Consider the following 12837-nt stretch of genomic DNA (forward strand, 5'->3'; position numbering starts at 1 on the left):
ATGAAACTTCATTATTTTTTTAATTTAACTCACTAGAAATACTGAAATTGCTTTGAGCAGTTAATGTAGCTAAAATACAACAACCAAGCTCTGCTGCACATAAAAGAAAAAACTCCTGCTCTGGTCCAGTTCTCTGTGTGCCCAGTAAAACAGTGGAATACGGAATAACAGGCTTAAACCCCCCCCTTCATTATGGAATAACAGGTTTAAGAAGCCTTGCTCTGTACCAAAACCTTAAAAACTGGCAGGGGAAATATTAAATTCTGCAGCAGGATTTTACTGCCTGGCTTTTATCTCTTTTCCAGCTCCAGGTTCCAAATGAGTGTGCAAATCCCAGCATCATCCTGGTCCTGGAGACGAGTGGGGTGGATCCAGTGGTCGACATCCTGCTGGTGTCTGCTCCATTCATCACCATCTGCAGGGATGCTGCTCTGCCTGGCTGATTTTTTGATCCATAATTGGATCAAAAGTGGGTATTAAAGGGAATATTTCAGGCTGGTGAAACCACGGCCCTGGGTGGCTTGGAAGAGGAAAAAAGGACAGTGTTAATTGGGGAATTCCCAATTAGAGGGTCAGCAGAGCTTCACGGAGAAGAGGAAGGAGAGGGAGGAGGCTGAGATTACAGAGCAGTAATGCTCTGAGTAATGCAGCAATCAGGGATGCTGGGCTGGAAAACCAGGAGTAGGTGGCACCAATTTTCCCATAAGGACAGGGACAGGACGGCCCAGTGACAGCACAGCCCTGACTGGATCATATTTCAGAGCTGGGAAAACTGTGCAGATGGAAAGAAAGACGTGGCTTGTGGAGGTGGTTTGTGAATAATTACATTTACATGCTTTAAAAAAGTCCCATCCCAGCAGAACCAGGCACGAGGCTGCAGCCTCAGCCCTCCAAGGTGGGAGCAGCCACATGGAGCTGAAATGGGGACAGAAGTGCCACTCCTGAGAGTTAAACAGAAAACTCCCAGCTTTGGAAATACTCAGGAAAGCCTTGGGGCAGGCTGGCTGCTCCCACACCCAAAGCTCACCCCGTGTCCTGCCAGGCTGGAACTTCTCCTGCTCCAGCCCATCTGTGGTGATTTTATCACCGTAGACTTCAAATGAGTTGGATTTCTCCTGAATCAATCCCCAATTAATTACCTCAGCTGAACATTGTACAAAGGACCAATTTTTATCTCTTTCCCTGCCCATGTGACTGATTCACTGGTAATGGAAATCTTTGCCTTCAGGCAGAGGAACGATGGCAGCCGGGTCTTCTGCTGCCCATAAAAGCCAGAAAAACTCAGAGATATTGCTCTCCTTTTCCCATTTTCCATTTTTTATAGACATCTGCATCCAATCAATCGTAACAAACGTCTTCTCTAAGCTCCTTGTATATTTTTTAAAGGTCTGACTGGTGCAACTCCTGAAGGAAGCAATGGGAATATGGCTGTAAATGGGCAATTAGTGGGAAGCAACACTCATTTATGATTTTTTAATAATTTCTATGAAATGTTACGAGTCATTTTACTGAAACCTGCTTATTTGCCTTGCACTGACCTCACTAGAAACACTCATCTTGCTAAATTGACCAGCAAGCCACATTTATTGGAGTCATTTAAACTGGGAAATATCAAGTGACTTCTAAAATGCAGAGGCTGGAGCAGAGGATTCACATTTGTAGAAGCTCATCTTTCTGCCACTGGTTAAACCCAGCCACTTCAATGGCAGCACATCATGAGTCACAAGCCTGTAGGAAACAGAAAATCTGCCCAAAGTCTGGAATATTTGTGGTGTTAGGAGGGACAACACCAGGATTCAGCCACCATGGGGCCACTGGAGAAGGAAGGCTGAGGACCCTCCAAGGGTTTTTCCACCAAGTGAAAGGAACTCACCCGTAGGATGGAGAATCTTTGTCTCCCCTGTTTCTCCTGAGAGAAGTCTGTCAGTGGTGCCATGCAGGGAATTTTATCAATTGATGAAGCCATTTTCCCTGGAGAACAAACCCTTCTCGCCACGCTGGGGACAGGCCCAGGAGATGGGCTGGGTTTTGATGGCACAGGAGCGTGTTTGGGTTTGCTCTTTCCTCCTCTCTCAGCTCTTCCCGGTTCTCCCTTCTCCTCCTGACTCATAAATAATGGAGCTGTACAGAACAGCCAGAATCTACCCAGATCTTCCTACAAAAGGAGATATTCTCTGCTGGAAAAACCAGTGTAATTGCAGTTCCATTTTATTATTTGATCTCTCTGTTGTTTATAGTGTAAATAAGGAAGACTGGGATTTGGGAGCTGCCTCCCAAAAACCTCTGTTAGAAAGGAAGTCGGGTTATTTTGCTTGGCTGCTATAAATACTTCATGAAAATGTCTACTCTGTCAAAGAGAATATGAATTTGCTGAGTGTTGAAAGGAGCTGCAGAAATGCACATTAAAGATTCACAACCCAGCCCAGGCTTCATTCAGGAGAGGCTTTCTCATGATTTTTTCAGTTGATGGGATCCTTCACAGACATGAGAATATTTGTATCTTCCTTTGACTAAAAAGCTGCTTTAAAGCACAGCTTGATGGTCTTATTCAAACAGAGACGACATTCAAAGCTCCAATTAAGGACTCAGGGTTTTGGCCAAGGCTTCACATCCCCACTGCTGAAATATTCAGTGCTTGGTGCTGGCTCTGGGTTTGTCTCACTTGGTGAGGAGCAAACTCTGGATTTGAGCTCTGCAGGTCACCTCAGGTGCCTTGTGCAGGGCCATGCTGAGCTTCTCCATGTCCTCCTCATTGAATCCAAAATTAAATAGCCCAGAAATCACAGAATCCAGGATTTTTGTATTATTTTCCACCCTATTGGTTGTGGGGATATGTGGGGTGAATCAGCCAAATGGTCCATGAGATTTTAAGTTGTATTCCAGCTATTTTGGTTGGACAGGGCTTGGAGCAACCTGGGATAGTTGAAGGTGTCCCTGCCCGAGGCAGGGATCAGAATGAGATGAGCTTCAAGGTTCCTTCCAACCCCAACCATTCTGGGACTCTGGGATTCTCTCTTGGATATTCCCAAGTGTTATTTTTCAGTTTTCAGTTGCCAAGCCCAGCGAGTCCTGCACGTGTAACACAACACCTGCATATCCTGATTAAATCCTGAATTCTATTTGTTCATTGAACACTTGTCCATAGCTGTGTCTGATTCCAACCTGCCAACTGTTTTTCCCTAACAAACCATGATTCATTTGAGCAGATCCTGCAATCCATTTCTCAGGGCAGCACCTCTCCCCGCAGTCATTTGGGCTGTTCCGTGTCTTACTGTGCTCCCATTCTTTCTGAAAGAAAATGAAATCTCCCACATGGATTAGCATAATTTCTTGTGAGAGTGACTGTGCTGAAGCCATTGACTAATGCAGTTTGCAAACCAGAATATTTTCCAGGGAGATGAGTTCCTTCTGGGCAGATATGCAAATGCAGTCTTCTTTTTATTCAAATATCTGAGGAATTATTTGTGGGGAATTAGTTTGTGATTGTTCCTGAATCAGTATAAAAAGCAGTTGGACACTGCCTGCATATTAAGAGTAGTTATTTATAACACTTAATAACTCAACTCAAAAAAGGTCACAAGGGATAAATGGTACTCCTGGATTCAGGCAAACATAATTCATTAAGGATTAACATCTGTCTGGTAATAGAAAAACAAAAAGGAGCTACTTGGCCTTCACTAATTTCCCTGAGATCAACATCCTTTAGGGTTTTGGGATATTTTATCCATTTTCTGTGCAATACAGATCCAAGGAGATATTGATTGGGATGCTCCAAGGTTAAGCCCTGGGTGTTTATGGAGCATCAGGGGTTGAAAGGTGATAAAGAACAAACCCTCAGCTCTGGCACTGCTAAAATTGGCAGCCTGAGGTAGTCCAGGATCCAGAAAAGGAAGGTGACCTCTTCCTAGGGTATTTCTGGGCTGAAACCACCTCAGCAGGAGCTTTTGCCATTCCCCAGAAAGCCCAGGGTAATCAAAAGCAGCCCAGAAATGAGGAGAGTTCCCAAAGAGTGCAGAACCAACCAGGAGCAAACCAGGAGCGGAGCTGGAGTGGTGCCTCTGCCAAGGGTGCTCCTGCCCTGACACAGAGATCCAAGAACCCTGGGAGGAGAGGGAAAGGGCTTGGAGATGAGGTGAGCTGGTGCCGGGGTGACCCAGGTAAAGTGAGATAAACCTGCCAACAGGGAGCTGTTCTCCAGGTGTCCCACACTCCACAGCCCATGACGTGAAATGTGACAATATAAAAATATTTTCCATAATCACCACACTCTACCCACGTGGGCCCTGCAGCAAGAGTGATCCAGGGAAATGCTGTAAGCAAGATCCATCTCCTCTCACTGCACCCAGCCCATGAGCAACTGGTGCCCATGAGGACTTCCCTGGGCAGCAGCACTCCTGCTTTCCTCTGTCACCAACTTCCCCACGCCTGGAAGTTTTCATCTGACCAGCAAGAAAAGCAGATTCCTTGTTGAATTGACAACATCCCATTAAAATTCAGCTGGGGACATCTCCTGCTTTGGTGGCAGCGCATCCCTTTGGGCATCTGTCTTGTAGGTCAGACATCCTGAGGTACCACTGAAGAACCAGAACTTTATTACCAGAGAGAAGAAGAGATAAAAGGGAGAGAAAGATAATAACTACATGCCGAGCAGAGGAGAAAAATGTTATTAGTGGCTCCAACGACCTGTCTGCCCCGGGCATTGGAAGTCCACCAAAATAAACAATTGGTCTGGGAGATGTGAGTAAATAGATAATGCAAAATTTATGTTCTTTGGGTTTCTTTGTATTTAATGAATGCAGCGACTGCACAAACAGGTTGTGTCAGACACGGTGTCCAGCAGAACACGTCAGCTGACAAAACCCAGGTCACAAAGGGTGACCCACTCGAAACCGCAAAGGCGCTTCTGCGCGCACCAGCAGGACACGTGGTCCTGTGAGAGACCTGGCACTGCAGCAGAAAGTTCTGCAGTGGTTTGGAAGGTGAGTTGTGCTTTCCTGCTGAAATGGAGAGAGCTCAGTATGGCAGAGCACTGAGTTGTGGAGCCTCCATCCTGCTGGGACAATGGTCACAGGAGTGTAGATCACCTGTGGAGGGAAGTAAATTTGTGTGAGGGCAAAACACCGAGGAGCCCCAGCTCAGGTTTGCTCCACAACGACTCCATCCATGGGAAGTTTAGTCCAGCCCCAGGGTTAGGCTTCTAATATTTGTATTTAAGCTACAAAGTGAAAGATGTCCCCAGCCATGGCTTGGAACAGGATGATTTTGAGGTCCCTTCCATCCCAAACCGTTCAGTGATTCTACAAAACTACTGAAAACCCCAAGTCTCTGGTCATGAGAAAAAAATTCCAAGTCTTTTTTAGAGCAGATTTCCCTGCTTGGTTTTTTTTTTTTTTTTTTTAACATTTCTCCTCAGGTGTGGCAAATTCCACTGGCAGCCAGCAGCTCCATTCCGAGCCAGCCCATCCTCCGAGAAGGGGGAGCCGGGCTGGTGCCCAGCATCCCAACCCGGTCACCATGACAACGGGATGCACAGGACAGCGAGCAGAAACCCTTCAGAAACCTCTGGAGCTCAAGAGGAATCGAAATAATTACCACCCCAGACTCGTGGTGTCTCCAGGGACAGCTGTGAAGGACCAGGGTGACGCAGGCTCTGATGTCACCCGGCGGAGCCACCGTCGGAATTCGGCGGCTCGCGGCTCCCGGTGGCACCGGTGTCACGGAGAGAATGCCGATGAGCCGGGCAAGGCTGGCTCCGCGGGAGGACCCGGAGCGCTAATGAATGCGAACAGCTCCCAGAGAGCCCGTGCTCGGCATGGCAATGACGGCCCGAGGCAGCGAGGGGCGAGCGTGCCACGGGAAGGAATAATTGTGATATCAGAGGGGAAAGGAACGGATCAGCTCCCGGGAGATGCGGCTCATCTGCACGGCAGGGCTTTATCTGCATGGGAAACGGCCAAAGGTGGGATGAGAGGGACACGTGGAAGTGCAGGTGATCTGTCATGGCAGGGAGCAGCTCTGGGCATCGGCTGTTGGTATTTGAGATGGTTTTTCCTTGGGAGAGGGAACGAAGCCACACTCTTTCCCCTGGTGCCTCCACGTGTTCTCTCCTCACACCTTCTCCAGTCATTCCATCGGATCCCAGGGTGGTTTGGGTGGGAAGGGACCTTAGAGATCACCAATTCCACCCCCGCCATGGGCAGGGGCACCTCCACTGTCCCAGGCTGCTCCAAGCCCTGCCAGCCTGGCCTGGGGCACTGCCAGGGATCCAGGGGCAGCCACAGCTTCCCTGGGAAATCCATTCCAGGGCCTCCCCACCTTCACAGGGAGGAATTTTCTCCTAAGACCTGATCTAAACCTGCTCTCCTTCAGCCCAAAATGATTTTCAGATCACATCTGCCCAGCTGCACGAGGAACAACTCAGTGAGCACTGTGAGTGGCACACAGGAATCTTCTCCACTGCTATTTCTTTTTTGAATTTAATTTGAGTCTCAGGTTTTCAGAGCAGAAAACTTTAATTGGAACCGTGGTCACAAGCACAGGGTCTTTCTGCAGTGGTTTGGAGCATCAGTAACAATTAATTTCTAAAGCTCATCATGTGGGTTATTTGTGTAATGAGCTCAGGCAGTGTTTGGAGTCACTGTAGCTGTTCCAGGTGAGAGCAGCTGAATTTCAGGTGAGGGATGATCTGTGCAGAAAATCAGATTCCTCCCGACCTCAGAGAGGGGTCTGAGCCCTCAGCCAGGGGCTGCTGAGTCAGCACTGCACAGAGGACTTCAGGGACATCACAGCTTGGCTTCTTGCAGGGAGAAAGCAGCAAAGACCAGGAAAATCAGGGCAGCAGCCACTCTTAGGGGAATCCCAAAGATGAGGCAAGGGCATTTGGGCCATGGGAGGGAACTTCTTGCCCAGCCTAGGCTGAAGAATCCCAGCTGCTCCTCCAGGATCAGCAGCATCTGTGTTTTTTAAGCCAGCTGAAAATTGCAGGCTGCTCTCTGCCCACTCCATGATGCTCAGCTGGGAAATCCCAAGGACGTGGAGCAGAAATAATTGGATATAAAATGACAAAGTGGCATTATTATAGATGATAGACTTTCTGCTGAATCAATACATGTCAGGAAGCATTCTGCTGCCCCCAGCTATCAGCAAAGAAAGCTCTCCATGGCATTCCCCAAAGTTCAGTGCTTTCTTTTCTCCTGCACGCTCTGCGCCTGTGGAGGAGCCCATGCCTGGGACAGGGAGATCAAGGAAGGAGCAGTTTGTTACAGAGACACCTCAGAGGAAGGCAATAATCCCCTAACATGATTTACCCTAACCAAATTTACCCTTCATAACCATCCCATAAAATATTCACTCAGCTTTTTTCCCCCTCACAGAAAATCAAGAGAAAAGCTTCCAAGTGTTTGGGAGAATCAGATGGCTGAGCAGACAGTTTAAACCCCAGGATTTTTAACCCACATTATGAGGGTATTTTCTGAGCAGGCACCCAGGAAAGCCATCGGTGCCCAGGTCCCCTCTCCTCAGTGGATTTCCACCCTGATTAACAAATGGCTTTCCTTCAGATAGCCCCATCCTTCCCCAGAGCTCCTCTCCATGCTCTGCTTTTCCACCCGATCCCTGGAGCCCCAGGGCAGGGCAGGAGCCTTTGTGACACCCTCAGGAGCTCTGACAAACCCCAGCCTGAGCATCCTGCACTCTGCTGACACCAATCCAGGGCAGAAATTCCTTTCAAGGCTGGTCCAATCCCCAAAGCACCGCTCAAACCAGCTGGAATCAGGTGACAAAACATCCAGGCAGGCAGCACTGCTGCCGCACAGCTCTCCAAAAATCCCCTCTCCCTGCTCCTGAGCACCCCCCTGGAGCAGCCCTGCCCCTTCCTCTGCTCCTTATCCCCACAGAGAATCCCCAGCACCAGCAAGCCCCAGGATCCAGCTCATTACAGCAGATAAAAACCACCACAGCCTTATCAATGCCACAGCAAATAATACCAGAAATAAACTCTTTTTTTTTTAGTAGTAAGCACTGCCTCAAACACAACCTCAGCTCCTGTGAGCAAAGGTCCCTCACCAAGCAAGCCCAGAGCTGGAGCACCCAGGGTGTTGCTCAATAGGTTCAGGTAACAAATGACCTGCCTGCTAATTAAAATCTAATTATATCCTGCAAGAAATTGCTACTGGTGTTCTGAGTAAAGAACGGGAGAGGCTGGGCTAGTCCTGTCCTTTCTCCCAGCCCTGGGAAAGGGAGCTCTTGTAAGGGTTTCTGGAAGTTCTTTGCCTTCAATTTTATGCAAACTGTAATTATTTCATGAAAGTTTTGCTGTTTGTGCCTCGGGTGCAGTGCTGTCTCCCGGCTGGCTCTGCAGGCAAATGTCCTTTCCCGTTTTGCTCTGCCATTCTTTTGTTTGGGTAAATCTGACTCAGGTGTTTGTGTCTTCCTGAAAAACAAACCAAGGAATCTGCAAAAAGCTTTTGGGAACGCTTAGTGCTTGTCCCTGGTTACCTGCCAGGAGCTGAGGCTGGGGAAGGAAAGCCCCAGGGACCCCACCTCACCTGGGGTGATAAAAACACCTCTGTGTTCCAGGCGTGGCCAAAATTCCAATTCCAGCTCTAAATGAGCAGAAATGCTCCTTCTCCATAGGATGCAAACCTCTAAATCCTCTGAGCATCCACAGCCCCCAAAACCTGGGCAGGAAAATGGTTTTTAGGGGGAATTAAAGGATGGAAGAAACAGCAAATACCCCCCAAGTGATGAAATAGACCCCAGATTATTCTTGTCTGGCAGAGATGATCTGGGGCCATCACATGCCCCTCTCCTGTTTCCAGTGCCACATCCAGGCTGCCACCTGCAGCTCCCATCCCTGGAAAATTAACTATTTCTGGCCAAACAGCCAGAATTTGGCTGTTGCAAACCTTCAGTTGTGGATGTGGGGTTGTGTCTTCATTTTCCTGTTTGGACACTGAGGAAGTGGGACAGGTCTGAGCTCTTCTGGGGTGGAAGATGGAAATTCCCTCAACACACACAATTCCTGTGTTCTCCTTTACTCCCGGGGGATGAAAGTCCATTGCTTTCTTTTCATTTCCCCCTCATCACGAATAACTTAATTTGGTGAGTGCAGGATTTTCTCTCTATGTAAGATGTGTGTTAACCCAACTATAAAAAGTCTGAGGATTTGATGTTCCAAAAATACACAGCAGTAGGAAAGGGGGGACTGGAAAAAAAAAATCCCCAGTGTTCATAGCTCAGGTGGGAGAGTTGGGTTAGGCTGGAAGGGAAACCTTGGATGAACTCAGAGGAGGAGGAGGAGGAGGGGTGGGAGAGGCCTCCTGGGTGCCATTCAGGATCCCTCCCTGCGTATTTTGCTGCCCACATCCCGTTAAATGCCAAAGCAGAGTCTCCAGAGCCGCGTGCCAAGTCAAGGAGGACACACTCATCCGTCCCAGCCCACCTGGCAATGTGACCTGGGATGACACAGGGTCCCCAGGCACTGCAAGCTCACCTTGTGCAGTGTTTGGCATCCAGCGGGGATTGCTCATTCCAATGTTTAGTCTCTACTCCCACCATGTGCACAGCAATATCCCATTATTGTGCTCATTTATCAATATTGCATTATTGTGTTCATTTATCTGTGACATTTCAGCAGAGCTCTTGCAGATGTCTCTGAGCAGCATTCACAATGATGATAGTTTAGTTTTTTTCCTCTTCAGAGTGAATTTTTCCACACCTCATAGAGCTGGGGAGGCTCATTTTAGGAGAAATCTCATCTTTTCTATCACCCAGTGTAGATTCATACTTTTCTTCAGTCTTAAATCCCCCTCTGACTGTGGCAGCCTGGGCAGGGAGGAACCAGACCTGTGGGCACTCTCAGGATTCTCTTCCAGGTTTGGCACCAGTTTATGTCCCTGTTTGAAGGGCCGTGGTGAGATCCCAGTGCCCGCAGCAGCCAGGACCAGGTTTAATCATTAATGTGACACAGGCCCCTCCTTCCCACCCCTAAAAATAATTCTTGTTGAGACTTCAAATGGAAAATTGACTGCAGCCAGCAAAGCTCTGATGCAAAACCAGCTGCAGGATTTAAATGAATATAAATGCAACTCCCCATTTTTATCTCAACAAGGTGAGCCCCCAAGGAGAGGGGAGGTAGCCACGGAGGGGACAGAAATGGTGTTTCCTTGCCAAACCTTCCTGCCTTACCCAGTGGGTAAATTCTGATCCCCAAAAAAAGCTGCTGGGGGAATATTTATTTCCTTGATCACACAGTTTTAACCCCCTCAATGGATGTTTGTGCTGCCCTGGTCTAGCCAGGGGTTGGATGAGGAGTTGTGCATTGGTCACTGGAGTTCCATTTCCAGGCATTTCTTTTGTCCCTGTGCTGTTACAGGAGGTTGTATTGGGCTCTGTTTTGGGGAATCAAGGAAGGAATTGTTCCCTGTGAGGGCGGGGAGGCCCTGGAATGGATTTCCCAGAGAAGCTGTGGCTGCCCCATCCCTGGCAGTGTCCCAGGCCAGGTTGGATGGGGTTTGGAGCAACCTGGGATGGGGAAGGTGTCCCTGTCCCTGACAGGGATGGGATGATCTTGAACATCCCTTCCCACCCAAACCACCCTGGGATTCCACAAAATACCTTTTATTTTGCATTGTGCATAAAATCATAAAAACTTAAATTTGCTTGGCAGGGAAGCCACTCAGGCACTTCCAGCTCGTGGCACTTCACCCCTCACACCTGCCACCAGCCCGAGCCCCAGAGAGCTCAGTCACAAATTTCCAGCTGGGATTTGTCCCTTCCCACCCCTCCAGGGCTCCCCAGCCCAGCAGCTCCTGCAGCAGCCCAGTTGTGCAATGATTCCCTGGCCCTTCCCTGCGTGCGGCGAAGGCTGGGGAAGTGCAGGGAGGTCGAGCTCTGCCAGGGAGTGTTTCTATTTCTGGCTGGTGCTGCTGAGCCTCTGCCCTGCTCTGCGTGGGCTGGAGGGGACAGAAAAACACTCACACGGTGATTGGAGAGATTTTGCCTTGAATGGAGACGTGCAGAATCCCCGATCCGGGTAGGGATGGGATCAATGTGTTGCTCTGCCCTTGAAAAGCGGGAGGAGGCTCCTGTGCTTCCTCCAAACAAGAAAAACCCCTGACTCATTCATGCCTCACCGACACACCGCAGCCCAGGTCCTAAATGGAATTCTCAGGATGCCTCAAAGTCCATTAAACCCAGCAGAGCTCCTCCTGCTCAGGGAAGGCAGGCTGGAGTTTGTCTTTCCATGCATTAACATCACATGCCAGAGACGCGGAGCTGCGCGTCCTCGCCTGACCCTGGGATGGAGCAGAAGATCAATAAGATTTCAGTTTGCATCATTTATCTGTAATTTCAGATGCCTTTAAGCAGCAAATTTACTAAATCCTTTGTTATTCTGACCTAACCAGAAAGCAGCAATCATTTCTTCTCTCAGAGTGGGAGCATGGAGATATTTGCTCTTAAATTTAGTGCCTGGTGTGGGTTTGTTCCCAAACTCTTTTCTCGGTGGCTGAGCATCCCAAATATTTAACCAAGCTACAGAAGACAAGGTGGGGAAGGCCAATTTCATTTATTTAGCCTAAACCCCTGGGCAACACAAATGCTGGGCTGCCCTGGTGCCATTTAAATATTTATATAGAGCCATCAGCTGCATGACCTGCTCCCTTCTTTATTAAACCGATCCTCTGGATAAATGAACGAGGTTTCTGCCACTTCCATTGGGATTTAGAGCCAAATCCCACAGTTTGCTGTGACTTGGGGCTGGCATTCTCTTTTGCCATAAGTAATCCCCTGATGATGAACTTTTCTCCCAGTCTGATGGATCACTGTTCCAGCAAGTGTTTCCCTTCAGCATGAGAGCCCCCGCTCCTCCACTCCCTGTGCTGATTTAATCCGACTTTTGGGAAGAGGAAAATTCAGAATGTCTTAGCCTTCAATATATTGTAATTGATTTTTTTTATAGCTTTTCCTGATTGGTTTTGAGTTGGTTTTTCAACTGCCCTTCCCCCCAGTCATTTTTCCCCTCTGTCCGTAGGAACCTGTCACGTCCTGCAGCCTCTGCCCTGGCTCGTTTTTCACTCAGCTCCTGGCACTGGCTGCAGGATCTTTCCAATTCTGGGTCATTAATCACCTGCCAGGACCCGAGCTGGCATCTCCACAACAAACCCATAACAAAGCTCCTGTCAGCAGAGCTCGCCGTTCGTGGCTGGGGTTATTCTTCTTCCAGGGGCTCCATTCTAAATTCATTTGTTATGTTATATCCTCACGCCCTGACAGGCAGCGGGTGTCGATTTCCAGGGATGACGCAGGAGGGTTTGTTCCACGTGCTGCCTCCTGCTCCTGCCAAAGCCACTGCTGTGGATGTTCCCACAGAACCTCCTCTTCCACGAATCCATGAATCTATGAATCCATGAGGGCTCTGCTGCTGGAATTTTCACCCCTTGGCACTACCTGCTTCAGCCTCAGCTCATCTTCCTCACCTCCTCAAGAATTTTCCACCACGTGGAGATGCTCAAAATCCTCCTTAGGTCACGTTTTCCTTGATTTGTGAGGAAAAAGTCCTCAGCTCTTCACCTGGGGTTTTATAAATCCCTCTGGATTTGTGGAGCTGTCCTTTGGGCTTTTGGCTGCAGTTGGTTTTATTTGAAAAGAAAAATAAAAGTTTATGTTTCAAAACCCAACTGAAAATAAAAGAGTTGCAAACTGTTTTAAGTGCTTTTGATGTAAAATAATATAGAAAAGAAAAGGAAAGGGAAAGAAAAAGGAAAGGAAAAGGAAAAGGAAAAGGAAAAGGAAAAGGAAAAGGAAAAGGAAAAGGAAAGGAAAGCTGCCTTCCAC

The sequence above is a fragment of the Motacilla alba genome, chromosome 4A (genome assembly GCF_015832195.1).
Source record: "Motacilla alba alba isolate MOTALB_02 chromosome 4A, Motacilla_alba_V1.0_pri, whole genome shotgun sequence".
NCBI classification, from domain to species: Eukaryota; Metazoa; Chordata; class Aves; order Passeriformes; family Motacillidae; genus Motacilla; species Motacilla alba.